Source organism: Rhinopithecus bieti, unplaced genomic scaffold, assembly GCF_001698545.2.
Source record: "Rhinopithecus bieti isolate Rb0 unplaced genomic scaffold, ASM169854v2 scaffold_13577, whole genome shotgun sequence".
Lineage (NCBI taxonomy): Eukaryota > Metazoa > Chordata > Mammalia > Primates > Cercopithecidae > Rhinopithecus > Rhinopithecus bieti.
Window position 1 is genome coordinate 2,262,787 of NW_016807867.1, and position 18,487 is coordinate 2,281,273.

Consider the following 18,487-nt stretch of genomic DNA (forward strand, 5'->3'; position numbering starts at 1 on the left):
ACACAAGAACAGAAAACCAAACACTGCATGTTCTCACTCATAAGTGGGAATTGAACAATAAGAACACATGGACACAGGGAGGGGAACATCACACACTGGGGCCTGTCAGGGGTTGTGGGGGTAGGGGAGGGATAACATTAGGAGAAATACCTAATGTAGATGACGGGTTGATGGGTGCAGCAAACCACCATGGCACGTGTATACTTATGTAACAAACCTGCACATTCTGCACATGTATCCCAGAACTTAAAGTATAATAAATTTTTTTAAAAAGATACATTAAAAAAAAAAAAAGAGTCCTTTCTGTCTGGATCAGTTCCCCACTGTGCTATGTATTAGTCCATTTGCATTGCTATAAAGAAACACCAGAGACTGGGTAATTTATAAAGAAAAGAGGTTTAAGTGGCTCACAGTTCTTCAGGGTGTACAAGAAGTGTGATGCTTCTGGTGAGGGCCTCAGGAAGCTTATAATCATGGTTGAAGTCAAAGGGGGATCAGGCATCACATGGCAAGAGCTGGAGAAAGGGAGCAAGGGGGAGAGATTCCAAACTTTTTTTTTTTGAGACAGAGTCTTGCTCTATCACTCAGGCTGGAGTGCAGCGGCATGGTCTTGGCTCACTGCAACCTCCGCTTCTTGGGTTCAAGTGATTCTCCTGCCTCAGCCTCCTGAGTAGCTGTGACTATAGGCACACGCCAACATGCCCGGCTAATTTTTTGTATTTTTAGTAGAGATGAGGTTTCATCATGTTAGCCAGGATGGTCTTGATCTCCTGACCTCATGATCCACCTGCTTCAGCCTCCCGAAGTGCTGGGATTAGATGTGTGAGCCACCACACCTGGCTCAGACTTTTAAACAACCAGATTTCACATGAACTAGCTGAGCAAGATCTCATTTATCACCAAAGGGATGGAGCTAAACCATTTGTGAGGGATCTTCCCCCATGATCCAACCACCTTCTAATAGGCCCCACCTCCAACATTAGGGATCACATTTCAACATGAGATTTGGAAGGGAAAAACATCTAAACCACATCATCCATCTCCTCTTACCTCTGAGAAACCTTAGATTAGCACTTCTCGTGTTTTTTAACCTCCTTTCTTTCCAGGACTTTTCCTAAACACAAGTTCAGACTTCTCTCATCTTTAAAAATCTGCCCCTTTCATCTCTCTGTCTCCTTCTTTCCCAGAAGACATCTATATGTGTAAACTGTCTCCATTCCTTCTCCGACATCTTCCAGTCAATATTTGAATACCCAACCCAGTTTGACTTTGCAAAGTCAAAGTCACCAGTCACTTGGATTCTACTAAATCCAATGGGTGCCACTGGGTAGCATCCAATGTATTTGACCATTCCTTCCTTCTGGAAAAACATTCCTTCCTTAAGGTTGGTCTCCTGACCCTTCCAACTTCTCTGGCTACTTCTCAGTTTCTTTGGCCAGTTCTTCCTCCCCTTTGGGAATTTTAAAAATCGTTCAATATTCTCTACCCGGTTCCAAGATGACCAAATAGGAACAGCTCCAGTCTATAGCTTCCAGAGTGAGCAACGTAGAAGATGGGTGATTTCTGCATTTGCAACTGAGGTACCAGGTTCATCTCACTGGACAGTGGATGCAGCCCACGGAGTGTGAGCCAAAGCAGGGCAGGGCATTGCCTCACCTGGGAAGGGCAAGGGGTTGGGGAATTCCCTTTCTTAGCCAAGGGAAGCCGTGACAGACAGTACCTGGAAAATCAGGACACTCCCACCCTATTACTGCACTTTTCCAATGGTCTTAGCAAACAGCACACCAGGAGATTATATCCCATGCCTGGATCGGAGGGTCCCACGCCCACAAAGCCGCACTCACTGCTAGCACAGCAGTCTGAGATTGAACTGCAAGGCAGCAGGGAGGCTGGGGGAGGGACATCTGCCATTGTTGAGGCTTGAATAGGTAAACAAAGCAGCCAGGATGCTCAAACTGGATGGAGCCCACCGCAGCTCAAGGAGGCCTGGCTGCCTCTGTAGACTCCACCTCTGGGGGCTGGGCATAGCTGAACAAAAGGCAGGAGAAACTTCTGCAGACTTAAACCTCCCTGTCTGACAGCTTTGAAGAGAGTAGTGGTTCTCCCAGCATGGAGTTTGAGATCTGAGAACAGGCAGACTGCCTCCTCAAGTGGGTCCCTGACCCCTGGGTAGCCTAACTGGGAGACACCTCCCAGTAGGGGCCGACTGACCCCTCTGAGACGAAGCTTCCAGAGGAAGGATCAGGGAGCGACATTTGCTGATCTGCAATATTTGCTGATCTGCAGCCTCTGCTGCTGATACCCAGGCAAACAGGGTCTGGAGTGGACCTCCAGCAAACTCCAGTAGACCTGCAGCTGAGGGTCCTGACTGTTAGAAGGAAAACTGACAAACAGAAAGGACATCCACACCAAAAACCCATCTGTATGTCACTATCATCAAAGACCAAAGTAGATAAAACCACAAAGATGGGGAGAAACCAGAGCAGAAAAGCTGAAAATTCTAAAAACCAGAGCACCTCTTCTCCTCCAAAGGAATGCAGCTCCTTGTCAGCAACAGAAAAAAGCTGGACAGAGAATGACTTTGACCAGTTGACAGAAGTAGGCTTCAGAGGATCGGTAATAAAAAACATCTCCAAACTAAATGAGGATGTTCGAACCCATTGCAAAGAAGCTAAAAACCTTGAAAAAAGATTAAATGAATGGCTAACTAAATAAACAGCACAGAGAAGACCTTAAATGACCTGATGGAGCTGAAAACCACGGCATGAGAACTATGTGATGAATGTACAAGCTTCATTAACCGATTTGATCAAGTGGAGGAAACGGTATCAGTGAATGAAATGAAACATGAAGTTTAGAGAAAAAAGAGTAAAAAGAAGTGAACAAAGCCTCCAAGAAATATGGGACTATGTGAAAAGACCAAATCTACATCTCACTGGTGTACCTGAAAGTGATGGGAGAATGGAGCCAAGTTGGAAAACACTCTTCAGGATATCATCCAGGAGAACTTCCCCTACCTAGCAAGGCAGGCCAACATTCAAATTCAGGAAATACAGAGAACACCACAAAGATACTCCTCGGGAAGAGCAACTCCAAGATACATAATTGTCAGATTCACCAAAGTTGAAATGAAGGAAAAAATGTTAAGGGCAGCCAGAGAGAAAGGTGGGTTACCTACAAAGGGAAGCCCATCAGACTAACAGTGAATCTCTCAGCAGAAACTCTCCAAGTCAGAAGAGAGTGGGGCCAATATTCAACATTCTTAAAGAAAAGAATTTTCAACCCAGAATTTCATATCCAGCTAAACTAAGCTTCATAAGTGAAGGGGAAATAAAATCCTTTACAGACAAGCAAATGCTGAGAGATTTTGTCACCACCAGGCCTGCCTTACAAGAGCTCCTGAAGGAAGCATTAAACATGGAAAGGAACAACCAGTAACAGCCACTGCAAAAATATGCCAAATTGTAAAGACTATTGATACTAAGAAGAAACTGCACCAACTAACAAGCAAAATAACCGGCTAACATCATAATGACAGGATCAAATTCACAAATAACAATATTAACCTTAAATGTAAATGGGCTAAATGCTCCAATTAAAAGATACAGACTGGCAAATTGGATAGAGTCAAGACCCATCAGTCTGCTGTATTCAGGAGACCCATCTCACATGCAGAGACACACAGGCTCAAAATAAAGGGATGGAGGAAGATCTACCAAGCAAATGGAAAACAAAACAAAACAAAACAAAAAAAGCAGGGGTTGCAATCCTAGTCTCTGATAAAACAGACTTTAAACCAACAAAGATCAAAAGAGACAAAGAAGGCCATTACATAATGGTAAAGGGATCAATTCAACAGGAAGAGCTAACTATCCTAAATATATACGCACCCAATACAAGAGAACGCAGATTCATAAAGCAAGTCCTTAGAGAACTGAAGGAGATAGAGACACAAATTGACAGACCACTAGCAAGAATAATAGAGAAGAAAACAGAGAAGAATTAAATAGATACAATAAAAAATGATAAAGGGGATATCACCACCGATCCCACAGAAATACAAACTATAGTTTGCATTATTTAGTAACAGTACACAAATAAACTCAAAAATCTAGAAGATATGGATAAATTCCTGGACACATACACCCTTCCAAGACTAAACCAAGAAGAAGCTGTATCCCTGAATAGACCAATAACAGGCTCTGAAATTGAGGCAATAATGAATAGCCTACCAAACAAAAAATATCCAGGACCAGATAGATTCACAGCCGAATTCTAGTAGAGGTACAAAGAGGAGCTGGTACCATTTCTTCTGAAACTATTCCAATCAACAGAAAAAAAGGGAAGCCTCCCTAACTCATTTCATGAGGCCAGCATCATCCTGATACCAAAACCTGGCAGAGACACAACAAAAAAAGAGAATTTTAGATCAATATCCTTGATGAACATTGTTGCAAAAATCCTCAATAAAATACTGGCAAACCGAATCCAGCAGCACACCAAACCATTTATCCACCATGATCAAGTTGGCTTCATCCCTGGGATACAAGGCTGGTTCAACATATGCAAATCAATAAACGTAATCCATCATATAAACCAAAGACAAAAACGACACGATTATCTCAATAGATGCAGAAAAGGCCTTTGACAAAATTCAACAGCCCTTCATGCTAAAAAAAAACTCTCAATAAACTAGGTATTAATGGGATGTATCTCAAAATAATAAGAGCTATTTATGACAAACCCACAGCCAACATCGTACTGAATGGGCAAAAACTGGAAGCATTCCCTTTGAAAACCGGCACAAGACAGGGATGCCCTCTCTCACTACTCCTATTCAACATAGTGTTGGAAGTTCTGGCTAGGGCAATCAGGCAGGAGAAAGAAATAAAGGGTATTCAATTAGGAAAAGAGGCAGTTAAATTGTCCCTGTTTGCAGATGACATGATTGTATATTTAGAAAACCCCATCGTCTAAGCCCAAAATCTCCTTAAGCTGATAAGCAACTTCAGCAAAGTCTCAGGATACAAAATCAATGTGCAAAAATCACAAGCATTCTTATACACCAGTAACAGACAAACAGAGAGCCAAATCATGAATGAACTTCCATTCACAATTGCTTCAAAGAGAATAAAATACCTAGGAATCCAACTTACAAGGGATGTAAAGGACCTCTTCAAGGAGAACTACAAACCACTGCTCAGTGAAATAAAAGAGGACACAAACAAATGGAAGAACATACCATGCTCATGGATAGGAAGAATCAATATCGTGAAAATGGCCATACTGCCCAAGGTTATTTATAGATTCAATGCCATCCCCATCAAGCTACCAATGAGTTTCTTCACAGAATTGGAAAAAACTGCTTTAAAGTTCATATGGAACCAAAAAAGAGCCCGCATTGCCAAGACAATCCTAAGTCAAAAGGACAAAGCTGGAGGCGTCACGCTACCTGACTTCAAACTATACTACAAGGCTACAGTAACCAAAACAGCATGGTACTGGTACCAAAACAGAGATACAGACCAATGAAACAGACTAGGGCCCTTGGAAATAATACCACACATCTACAACCATCTGATCTTTGACAAAGCTGACAAAAACAAGAAATGAGGAAAGGATCCCCTATTTAATAAATGGTGCTGGGAAAACTGGCTAGTCATATGTAGAAAGCTGAAACTGGATCCCTTCCTTACACCTTATACAAAAATTAATTCAAGATGGATTAAAGACTTAAATGTTAGACCTAAAACCATAAATGCCCTAGAAGGAAATGTAGGCAATACCATTCAGGACATAGGAATGGGCAAGGACTTCATGACTAAAACACCAAAAGCAATGGCAACAAAAGCCAAAATTGACAAATGGGATCTAAGTAAACTAAAGAGCTTCTGCACAGCAAAAGAAACTACCATCAGGGTGAAAAGGTTACCTACAGAATGGGAGAAAAATTTTACAATCTACCCATCTGACAAAGGGCTAATATCCAGAATCTACAAAGAACTTAAACAAGTTTACAATAAAAAACCAAACAGCCCCATCAAAAAGCAGGCAAAGGATATGAACAGATACTTCTCAAAGGAAGACATTTATGCAGTCAACAGACACATTAAAAAATGCTCATCATCACAACCATCAGAGAAATGCAAATCAAAACCACAATGAGATACCATCTCACACCAGTTAGAATGGTGATCATTAAAAAGTCAGGAAACAACAGGTGCTGGAGAGGTTGTGGAGAAATAGGAACACTTTTACACTGTTGGTGGGACTCTAAACTAGTTCAACCATTGTGGAAGACAGTGTGGCAATTCCTCAAGGATCTACAGCTAGAAATACCATTTCACGCAGCCATCCCATTACTGGGCATATACCCAAAGGATTATAAATCATGCTGGTATAAAGACACATGCACATATGTGTTTATTGCGGCACTCTTCACAATAGCAAAGACTTGGAACCAACCCAAATGTCCATCAATGATAGACTGGATTAAGAAAATCTGGCATATACACACCATGGAATACTATGCAGCCATAAAAAAGGATGAGTTCATGTCCTTTGTAGGGACATGGATAAAGCTGGAAACCATCATTCTGAGCACACGATCGCAAGGACAGAAAACCAAACACCACATGTTCTCATTCATAGGTGGGAATTGAACAATGAGAACACTTGGACACAGGGTGGGGAACATCACACACTGGGGCCTGTCATGGGTTTGGGGAAGGGGGAGGGATAGCATTAGGAGATATACCTAATGTAAATGACAAGTTAATGGGTGCAGCACAACAACATGGCACATGTATACAAATGTAACAAACCTGCACATTGTGCACATGTACCCTAGAACTTAAAGTACAATAATAAAAAAAAAATCTTCAATCTACCTACTTCTCTCCACCTGAACTGGCACAATTTCAATCCAAAGCATCAGTTTCTTCTGTCTTGACTAGTTCAATATGCTTCTGAACACTCTAGCCAAGACCACTCTTCAGAAACATGCTACACACTGCCAGGATTATTTCTCTAGGTGAACTCCTTTAATGAGTTGCCAGTATGCTTAGATAAAAATGAATAGCAGCAATGGTCATGGCCTGGCAGGCTCTGCATATTCTCTATGGCCTCCCTCTTCAGTTTCACCTCAGACCTCTCTATCAGTTACTTTCTGCTCTGGACTATACTGGCTTTCTCTTAGTCCCTCAAATTACCACATTTCTTTCAGTATCAAGGCCTTTGGGTAAACTTGACTCTTTGAATGTTCCTGCCCCCTCTCTTGCTAAACCCCTATTTATCCTTCAGGAACAAACATCCTTGAGGAAGTTCCCCAGAACCTCTCAGGACTGTATTGAGTCTTTCTGTTCCAGACTCCCATGGCACCTGGTACTTCTCTTTCGTAACAGTTATTACAATGGTCTATTTGTGTAGTTTTGGTTTAATCTCTCTTCTGCTAGTTTGAAAGTCCACAAGGACTAATTTAAGCCTCACTGTTTCACCACTGTGCTCCCAGCATCAAGAACAGTGCCTAGGCCAGGTAGAAAAAATGAATGAGAGAATAAACCAACTTCAATTTTCAAAACCATTATCTCCAAGTAAGTCTGTAAGACTTGTATATGATATTAGTGTACTTCTGAGGTTTAAACTCAGGCCCTTATCTTATCTAATCCCTTCTTCATCTTAGCTCTCCTTCCCAACTGAGTCTGGAACTCTTTATGCAGATATCCACTGTCACCACCCACCTCTACAAGTTCTGTTTTGAGTATGTTTCCCTCCCAAATACTCTCTAGTTCTCATATTCTCCATTTCAGCTATTGGTGTCACTGTTTTCTTTACCTCTTTAATGCAAAAGCCAAAGAAACCTTAAAATAGCTTTCAGAGTTATTTTGATTACAAAATGATATATGTTCGTTGTAGAAAATCAAAAAATATTTTTTAAAACCCAGCAAATAAAATGACTTACTTTCTAGGGAAAATAATAACTATTTTGGTATATACAATTTCTAACTTTGTCTATGCATGCACCCACATTATTTTGAAAATGTGGTAGAGTTTTGCCTTCCTTTTTTAGTCAACATTTCTGTTATGGGGATCTTTAAATAGAGAACTGTATAATGAATAATAATCAACATTTTGTCATTCTTGTTTTACATGATTCCTTTATTTTTGAACATTGTAAAGCAAATCCTAAAGTTCAGATAATTTTACCCTGTAAGATCAATTCAGTATGTATCTCCAACACAGAAAGCTTTTAAAAATTATAACTAAAATGTCATTACTATACCTAACAAAACTGACAATAAATCCTCAATTTCATCTAGTACTGCGTCCATATTTGATTTTCTGACTGTGTCAATAGAATCTTTTACAGTTAATGTTTTGAATTAGAATCTAAGGTCATCTACATATTGCATTATATATATGCAGATTTTAAAATTAGGAACATATTGTGCAAAATGTTTATAATCTCTTTTACTTAAAACATATTATGCACATTTTCCCATGTGTTAAATATTTTTGTTCGGTGATTCTAATTTCTATACAGTAGTCTCTACTTTTTACATCCAACATCTTATTATTGAGCATTTCGCTTGTTTTCAATTATATCTCCCATGAGTAAGGCTTTGATGTACACACTCAGACATGAGACCTGGGCCCAGGGTGAATAAACATATTGGTTAGCTTTTTGATAGTGCTAAATTGCTGTCCAGAAAGGTTACATTAGATAACCTTCCCCTGAGCAGTGTATTAGTTGTAAACACTCATTATTATCATTGAAGAATCATTATTATTTTTACCCAAATCAACAAGCAAAAGCAGCTTGTTATTGTTTGTATTTACATTCCTTAGTGTGGTGAAACATGACTTCATATATTTAATAGCCATTTAGATGTCTTTGAAAAATTGCATGTTCATATCCTTTGTTGTGTTTTTAATTTGTTTTTCATTTTATTATTGATTCATATGGGCTTTGTACTTTACTGAGGCTGTTACAAATGTTGCAAATATTGTATTTCTGGAGTTTCTTGTCAGCCCTTTCTAGAATTACGTTTCTTCCTCCCCTCCTATCTTTAATCTACCCTAATTTTTAATCACTTGTTCTTTCACAATTTCTTAAATGTGTCAACTTCTCTCTGATATCACAGTGCTGTGACTCTAACTGAACTTCTTGACGGCTCCTCCTTCTGATTGATTTGTGTTTTTTTTTTTTAAACTCCATTCTCTTTCCTAGACCATTGTGAAGGCTGCTGCCTAATGAATATTTCTCTGATCACTTTCATCATACTGCTCCTCTATTCACAACTGGACAATGGCCTTTTATTGTACATCAGATGAAATCTAAACCCCTCAGCTCAGCATTTAATAACATCTACAGTTTGACTTAAACTCTCCTTTCTAAACTTCTCATTCTTTTCCACAGGGGCCATCCATTTGGAGGGCTGGATGGTCTCCTCACTCTCCCATCACACAGCTCTTCTGATGATGCTTTTGCTTGTCTTTCTGGAAGTTCACTCTGATCCAAAATTACATCTACAAGGGGAAGCTGAAGTCCATCAGTTCTGTGAAGTCTTCTGAGAGTTGCCTCAGCCCAGAGATCTCTTCCTCCATTTCTCCAAATACTTCAGTTAGCTCTAAACGAACAATTAGCATCTCCTAATTGTTCAACTATCTAATTTTGGTTTCCTCAATAAAGGAGTTAATCCCTTTCTGAGGACAGGTACTGTGAACTTCTTTTGATTCTTCTACACTGCATGTGGCCATCCCAGATCACTCACTCACAATAAATTCTTGATGACATGACTCTACATGGTAAGATGGCACTGCTCACTTGCCAAGAGCCAAACAGATACGTTGGAATCATTTCCCAGATAGTGATAAAAAATGGGCACAGAACATCTGTAACCTTTCATCCCATCTTCCTTTTGACTAGCGTCATCCCTGTAAACCACGAATGATTGGGATTACGTCTCTTCATTCAGCAGGAGTAGAATAGAATTTCCATCTGCACACAAAACTAACAGACTCACCAAGAGCAATTTAGTGATCTCAGTAGATGGGCCTGTTGCATGGAAAGGCAGCCAACAGATGGGGAGTGTCCCTATCTTAGCCAGAGGAGGGGAAAGTATGGGATTCAATCTGTTTCTTTAAAAGCTGAAGGATAAACTGAAGATGATGTTCATAAAAACTGTATTTCCATTGTTAAGGAGAAAAATAGATAGGTAAGCTCAGCTCTCTTTTGATAAAAGTTGAAGATACAGGTGAAAAAGGGAATCCATTTGTTTATGCTCTCACCCTAAAGAGAACATTGAAAGTCAAGGGGGTATGTCCAGCGTTTGGCAAAGTGGTGTCTCCAGGGGACGTTTACAGTCAATGTCATCTGCAGAAAGTCGCGGTCTTTGCTATAGTGAAGGGCAAATCATCTCCCAATTGCACTGCTTTTGAAGATTCCATGATGATCTCTACTCTTGAAAATTTCTGAATCAAAACAGAATCTTAAGGAATCTAACTCTAAATACAAACTTCATGTGTAAGATCCTCACCATGGCTGTATGGCAGGTTTTTAAAGTAAGTATGAGAATGGCATATTTTATCCAAGTGTTTGTTGTTGTTTTGCTCACTGGTGTCCTAAGCACCTAGAAAAGTCCTTGGCAGTTTTTAGGTGCACAATAAGTATTTAATTTTATTATTCCTAAATTATTGGTTTGATGGTTGGGTGTATACAAGTGCATATGTGTGTATGTGCATCTGAATGGAGAGAAAGAAAAAGAGAAAGTACATGCTTACTCTCAGTGCTATAATGTTTCAAATATTGAATCATGACCTATGATAATAATGGTCATTTTCAAGTTACAAAGTTCTTTCACCATTCATTCATTCTGTTGTTATTTATTGGGCACCAAATTATGGACCAGGCAGTGTGGTGGGACACCAGGGATACAGACATGTGCCTGCCTGTATGTGTTTACAAATCTAGGTGGAAAAAATAGGTAAATAAATAGACTGCTATAGTGCGTTGTGAAATACAATGGTAATTAAAGGGGGCGCAGGGCATCAGGGATGGCTTCCCCAAGGAGGTGCTGCTCAAGCTGAGATTGAAGGTGGAAAGCCCTACCTAAGGGCCTGGCACAGATGGAAAAAAGATAGAGGTATGTCTGTTCTCCTGTGCAAGGAGGGTCCTTTCCTGTTCTTTCATCAAGAATCTGTCCCTACTCTGCACTCTCAACTGGTAAATTCTGCCAATGCCCTTGCTAGTTTGGCACTCCCAGTTCTGGGCAGGGGAGTGTACTGACTGAGGGTGGCTTGGCATATCTGTAGTCTGCCACCATCTCTCCATCCAGTGCCCAAGACCAGTGGCCACAGCCTGCAGGACTCCTCTATATGCTGGTGGGCAGTGCCACTGTTCCTGCCTAAGTTCTGTCCCTGGGCTCTTGGAGAACCCTGGTGCCATCGTTGTTTTGAATAGTTTGCTTTCTGCTTTAGCCTCCTGAGTAGATGCAGGCAGGACAATGTCATTAGTGAGACCCTCATCCTTTTCTCTACTTTAGGAAGAATGGGGAGACTAATGTATTGTGGTAAGCTCATTTGTTTGAATGTGAGGGGCCTAGAGTTCTTTCCTCGCCTTCCTTCCCCTCAGGGGTCAGCTGAAGCTCTCATGTGGCCTGTCTTCTCAGCTGCTATGTGGAGGAACAATTGAGCAGAATGTAGTCCCTGACTTACTGTCTGTCCAGTCAAGGAAATATAATAATGAGGACCGTGATTTAGTGAGCACCTACTATGTGCCATAAACTTTGCAATCATGAGCTCTAATGATATCAACAACCTAGCAAAGTAACTATGGGTATCAGGTGAGACTCAAAGAAGTGTAATCGTGTGTCCAGGGTAATACTAAGTTATACAGTGGGGATTCAAATTCTTCTGCATCTTGCTGTAAGGCTATGGTCTTTGCAGAATGTCATGGGACTATTCACACACCTCATCATACTCCTAATATACCTCCTTGCAATGTAGTATAGAAAATACAACAATAGAATTACATGTTAGGGACAGTGATAAAAGAGATGCAAGACTAATTATGCCTAGGGACAGTGGAGAATTCACTAAGAAGATGATGCTTGAGCCAGACCATGAAGTATGAGTAAGGGTTTGAGGAGCAAATAAAAGAGAGACAGAACATTGGAGACAGAGTTAGAGTAGAATTCAGGGTCCAGTCCTGGCTTGGCCAACATGGTTTGTATATATAAGAATAAGACACTTGGCTCTTTTGGGTCTCCATCTCCTCCTCACAGAGAAAATGTTACAATAGCTACCTACAGATCTTCACTAAGGTCCCTTCTGGTTTGGAACATACGATGCTACATCAGAAAACCCTGGGCCGGTTTTCTTGTTTCCACAGATAAGCATCAAATTCCTTGGCCCTACTGTTCTCTGCAGTGGGAAGGGCATTTACCCTTTCAAACTTCCAGAAGCCCATTTAGTAAATTAATGATGGAGCTACTGTGGGATTGAATCACAGCTTGCTGTTGTCATCAGCTTAGCACTCCTAGAGACAGGCTCACACCCAGGCTACCTGGCAGGCAGTTGAGGAGAGAGGGGCTAATTGTCTTTCCCATTTCCTTCTCTGATTATAGGGATCCTCTTAATGATGAAGGTGGGAGATGCAGCCATTCAAAAGGAAGGAGCATTTAATGTTGTAAATGACATTTCTACATCTAATGGCAAAAGTGACACATTTTCACTGTAGAAAAAGTTGAAAGGTAACAGGGAAGAAAAGATCACTTGTCACTTTACTATGAGATAATCATGTCAATATCTTGTTTTCAGGCATGTATTTTAGAAAAATATACAGAGTGTGTGATACAAGCGTTTATAACCTCTCTTTTTTCACTTAGGAGTATGATGAAAAAATCCATCATTAGTACTCCCCTGAGGCAGTATTTGTAATGACTTCATAATGTTCTATACATTATATGGTTTGTTCATGATTTGTTTAACCAGTATTCTATCACTGGGCATGAAGACTGGTTTTGAACTTTTCACAGTCATAAACAACACTGTGACGAACATCTTGCAGCTAAATCTTTGGGTCCATAAATGATTACCCCTAAGTCTGGGAAGGGTGTTAGGCAGGAAGGCTGGATTTAGAAAAAGCCTTGTGTGAGGCTGCAGGAACAACAGCTTGGTTTAGAAAGCATTGTTTCCCTGGTTGCATGTGCTTAGGATGATTGGCCAACCCAAGACCCATGGCACACCCTGCTGAGCTGCGTCAGTCCCGCCACCTGGCACCTCCCATGAGCTCTGAAACCCTGCCACAGGGCTGGTGCCTCCCAGTTGAGTGTGCAGCCTCGCAGGGTGGGAAGGCACCATAGGGAAAAGCAGGAGAGGGCCCTCAGCAATTTTTTATGACACCAGGCTTCTGTTCAGTGCTTTGGATAATTAAAAACAGACCCCCACCCAGGCCACATCTTTAGTCTAAAACGTACTGCGTGTGGATTTTGGAATTGGCTCCTGAGGGACAGGGCGGAAGCGTGTTCCTCCGGGACATCTAAACCAGGCTGGAAAAAGTGCTCCTAGAGTATTGTGTGGAGATGAATCCTCCACAGGCAGTGCTGGGAGAGATGACCTCATAGGTCCTTCCCATCTGTAATTCCTGTGATGATCCAAACAGATTTTACAGTGTGACCAGATTCAGAACACAAGCATTTAAAAAACAAACCAGCCCCTGTGGAGTTACAGACAGATCTTCCTTCTCTATATTTTCAGCCTGAAAATCACCTCTGTTCTCCCCGGTATCTGGGGCTGGCAGCATCCCTTCCTGGCTTCGTCAGCGGGAGAAGCTCTGTCTTCCTGCAGAGATGGCAAAAACACATTCTAGAGTCCACCCTCCCCAGGCCATGGGGTTTACAGTCACTTCCTACTGTAGTCCTTCCTGAACGAGGGAGGAGGAAATGAATCCACAGCCCACCACGGCCACCTTTGATAAACTGGCCCCTGATATAACCGGGGCAGTCAGGGTGGAGCTGCAGACTTCCTGCTTCTCCCTGTAGGAGGCTTGATAACATGTCCTTGGCTTTTTCTCTCTTGGAGTGAAAACCACAGTGGGGACACGTATGTGGTTGTGAGATGGTAGTGATGATGATACAATAATAATATTGGTATAGGCCTGGGCTGCATTTGTCCAAACTTCATTCATTTGACAAATATTTCTCACTAGAATAGTGTCAATTCATCTACGTATCGCTAAAGTCTTTGAAGGTAAGAATCTTTAATTTGCTTACTGCTGTATCCCCAGGCTTGTAATTTGCTCTCAGTAAATATTTGTTGAATGGATGAGTAAGTGAATGAGTGAAGCGTGTCCTATGGCACACAGTTCTGGGTTCCACTCTAGGTTCTGAGCCTTCATTTCCTCTTCTGAGAAATGCAAATAACAATGCCACCTCCTCAGGAGGTGGTGGTGATGAAATCTATTGGTCACGAGCCTAGCACAGCACCAGGACTCAGGAGGCCTTGAGTGAGTCCTTATCGTCTTTCTCCTGATGCGTGTTCTGGACTGTGCAGCTCCCAGAGGATTGAGCCAGGCTGGGAAGACACAAGAAGGGACGGCTGGCTGTTGATGTGTTCCGCCGTCCCTCCCTTGTACCTGGTGGAGGAAGCTGGCTGTGCTTATACTAAGTCATCAATCTTTTTTCAGGCCACACACCTGGAACTGTGTGCACTGAGAGGCATCCGCTCCAGCAGCAGCTGGTTCATCTTATAGCTACAGCCCAGACACATGGAGAATTTAGAAAAAGGAGGAGGAGGAGGAGGTTTTCCTTCCTCTCCACAAAGTCTGAAACCCCCACTTTTATTATGTGCACTAGCATATTGGCTTGGCAACTGATGTGTTTCTTTTATAGCATTGCTCTGCATAAAACTGCATGATTCCAACTTATAGTACACCAGAGTTTGATTATATTTAAAAGTCAAACATGGAAGATGTCCATTGTCCACATCAGGGAGGAAGGATAAGCAGCACCATGAATCACTATTCCTTGTACACTTTTATTCCCCAAACTAATTGCTCATTTGCTTAAATAAAAGACTCCACTATGAGTGCCCGTCATTAGCAAATGAAAGCTGATTACATTTTGTAAGAAAGTCGGAAGATCTTAAACCTTATATTTCATACCAGAAACCTAAGCTGAAATATTTCCATGTAGTAACACTTCTGACAGAGGAAAAATAATTTAAACAAATAATTAGTCTTGAGAATAAAAGTGTACACAAAAGCATAATTAATGAATTTACTAATTGTTCTTCCCTGCTGTGGACACAGCTCAAAGTTGAATTTTAAGCTCTTGCATAAATATAAACTACTGTACAAGCCACAAAACGGGATGACTCACCATCAGTCATTAATGTTGCCTTAAAGACAAGCTCGAACTCTCAGAGAAAATGCATTCACCTAGGCAGACATCATTTTGAAAATAAAGCAAGTTTTAGATGATAAACTGGTCTTTGAGCCTTTGGGAAAAAACACACACACACGAGAGATTTGCAAGTTTTAATGCCCTATGTAAATATCAGACAGGCAACATTTACCTTACTCAAAATTCCCCATTACCTGAATAGGAATGAATTTGGTCTGTCCTGACCATGTAGTCAAATGTGTCTACCCTTCTTCTCTATCCCACCCCTTTTTTGAAATGGAAGTAAAATGTGAACTGCAGTGGCTTTTGTCTGTGATATTCTCTATATGTGACGAAGGCAGCTGCTTTCTTCTCCTCCCTATCCTCCTTTTCTTCATCTTCATCTTTTCTTCCTGCTTTAATTCCCACATAAGTAGTGTTTTCTGGATTTGCCTAGAAGGCTACAATGTATAGATTGTAAAATAGAAATTGTTGTCATTTTCCCAGTCTGGGAACAAAAGTAGGAGAAGCCAATGGAGAGATACTCCAGTTAAATTCCTAGCAGAACTGTTGTATATTTTCTTCGAACAACAACAAAAACTTGTATGATGGTTATTTTTAAAATATGGCTCCAAGAGATTCTTATTTCTAATTGTTATATTTTATGTTAAGAAACACCAGAGCAATCATCTATAAGCAACGCACTTCAAGGCAAACCTACTTATATATAGAATTGCTCACTCATATCTGCGACTTTGACATCTTAAAGGAATCCACACTGACATCAACCCACAAAATGGAACATCCAGACACCCATCATCACATTGTGGATTTTTCTTTCCTCTCATCTAAACTTTATAATGTAATAAACTGATCTATAATATTATAGTCTGATCTTTGTTTTTTTGTTTGTTTGTTTTTGAGACAGAGTCTCGCCCTGTCACCCAGGTTGGAGTGCAGTGGTGCAATCTCAGCTCACTGCAGCCTCCACCTCTCAGGTTCAAGTGATCCTTGTGCCTCAGCCTCCAGAGTAGCTGGGACTACAGGCGTGCGCCACCACACCTGGCTAGTTTTTGTATTTTTAGTAGAGACAGGGTTTTGCCATGTTAGGCAAGCTGGTCTCAAACTCCTGGCCTCCAGTGATCCACCCGCTTTGGCCTCCCAAAGTGCTGGAATTACAGGTGGGAGCCACCAAGCGCAGCCTTATGATCTGATCCTAATAGGGAAAGTTGCAAATAACAAGAGGCCCTGGGATTCTAGAAGTGGTTTAGTAAGTGTAGGGATGGCATATTCTGGGGGCAGAAACAGAAATGAATGGTCTAAAAAGGAGTTCAACTACTAAACATTATTTGAAAACACTGCTTTGTGAGATTTCATTGGGTAGGAGGGTGAAGGCTGTAGAGTAGCAAGGAATGAGAGGAGGGGACAGGGTGGTGGGCAGGAAGTGCCTCTTCTCTCTCCAGCCAGGGCAAATCTCCATGTTGTCTTAGGCTACCGTGGTCTGGTTCCACGAGGCCGGGGCAGGGAAGTACAATGTAGTAATGCAATTTGGGGGCTTCATGAAGGGCCTGCTCTCCCCACCAGCATGAGGTTTAGATTAAAAAGTTTGTTCACCTCTCCCCCTTCTCCCATTGACTCAGAGCAGAGAACGGAGGCAGGGAAGGGATAGGGGAGGGATCCGAGGAGAAGGAAGAGCTCTTGCCTAGGTCTTTACCAGTGACAGTGTCAATGAGGTCGGGATCTCTTCAATTTTGTTTGTCGAGACAGTACAGTTCTGGTGATTTTGGTAACTTCAACAGAAAAGAGGGCCTGCACGACGCGCATGGGAGGAGGCAGGGCAGGGGAGGAAGAGGGCGGTGCCGGGGATGGGATCTGGCTTTGAGGGGACAAAGGACACAGAAAGGAGACAGGAGAGACAGGCAAGCCAGGGTATTTTTCCATCTTTACATCTTGCTTGGGGCCATCCAAGTCCACCAGTGCAAGCCCCGGTTCCCCTGAGATCTGCTGGAGAGCAAATTTCTACAGGCAGAAAATCTAAGCACAGAGGGCTCCTCTCAGCCGCGCGCAGCTGGGAGCGCTCCTGCCGCAGAGGTGCCCTGTGGGAGGAAGATGTCCTGGGGGCTCTGACCATCCGCCTCAAAGCCGGTGTGGGGGCTGCGTTTGCTGCTCTCTGATGGTTCCCGTACTCAGGATCCCAGAGCAATGGCTGGGTGCCCAGGCTTCCTGCCTCTTGCCTCCCTTCAGATCCTGGCTCCGGTCATCTTTCACCTGTGTGACCTTGGAACACAGTTATTTGACCTCTTTGCATCGCAATTTTCATCTCTGTAAAGTGGGGGTAACCATAGGACCTGCCCTATAGACCTGCTATGAAGATTAAATGAGGTAATCAATAGAAAGCGCTAGAAGAGTGTCGGGTACCACGTAACTATCATAAATGTTAGCTAAAATCCCAAATCCCAACTGCTTTCTCCTCCAAAGAGCGCAAAATTCGCCCTTGTATCCAAGTGAAGAACGAATCAGAACTGCTTTGATTTTTGTTTTCCTGGAATGGTTTCCAGAATGATTTGGCTTCTGGAGAGGGAATTATAAGGCAGCTGAACTTCTCTGGTTCTGTCTTCGACTCATTATCGTGCAGGAGTAACACAGGTTAATCGCATAGCTAATTAAGAGATAACATTAATGGAATCTGAGTTGGTGCCCTGATAAAGCCGAGCCCTGGCAGATAAATGCTGAGGTGGAGCCAAGCCATTTATTTGAGGAGCAGCAGGGCTCCTATCAGGGCACCAACTCTGCTTCCATTAAAGTTATTGATATTACACCCCAATCTACAACTGTAAGAAAATTCAGTGTCTTTTTTTTCTGTTTCTGTTTTCAGAGGCAGTTCAGCATTTGCTGTGCTGGCTGAACCAATGCAGCAGAAGCTAGGTGATATAGCTGCTTTTATTGAACAACACAATAATGAATTAACAAATAAATGACTGAATGAACATTAAAGAAATTCATTCACAGCAAACACCACTGCAATTAATATGCTGCCATTTGCAGGGGGCTGTTGACAGGGCATCTAGCAGAGCAGAGCAGAACCCTCTCTGGATTGATCAGTT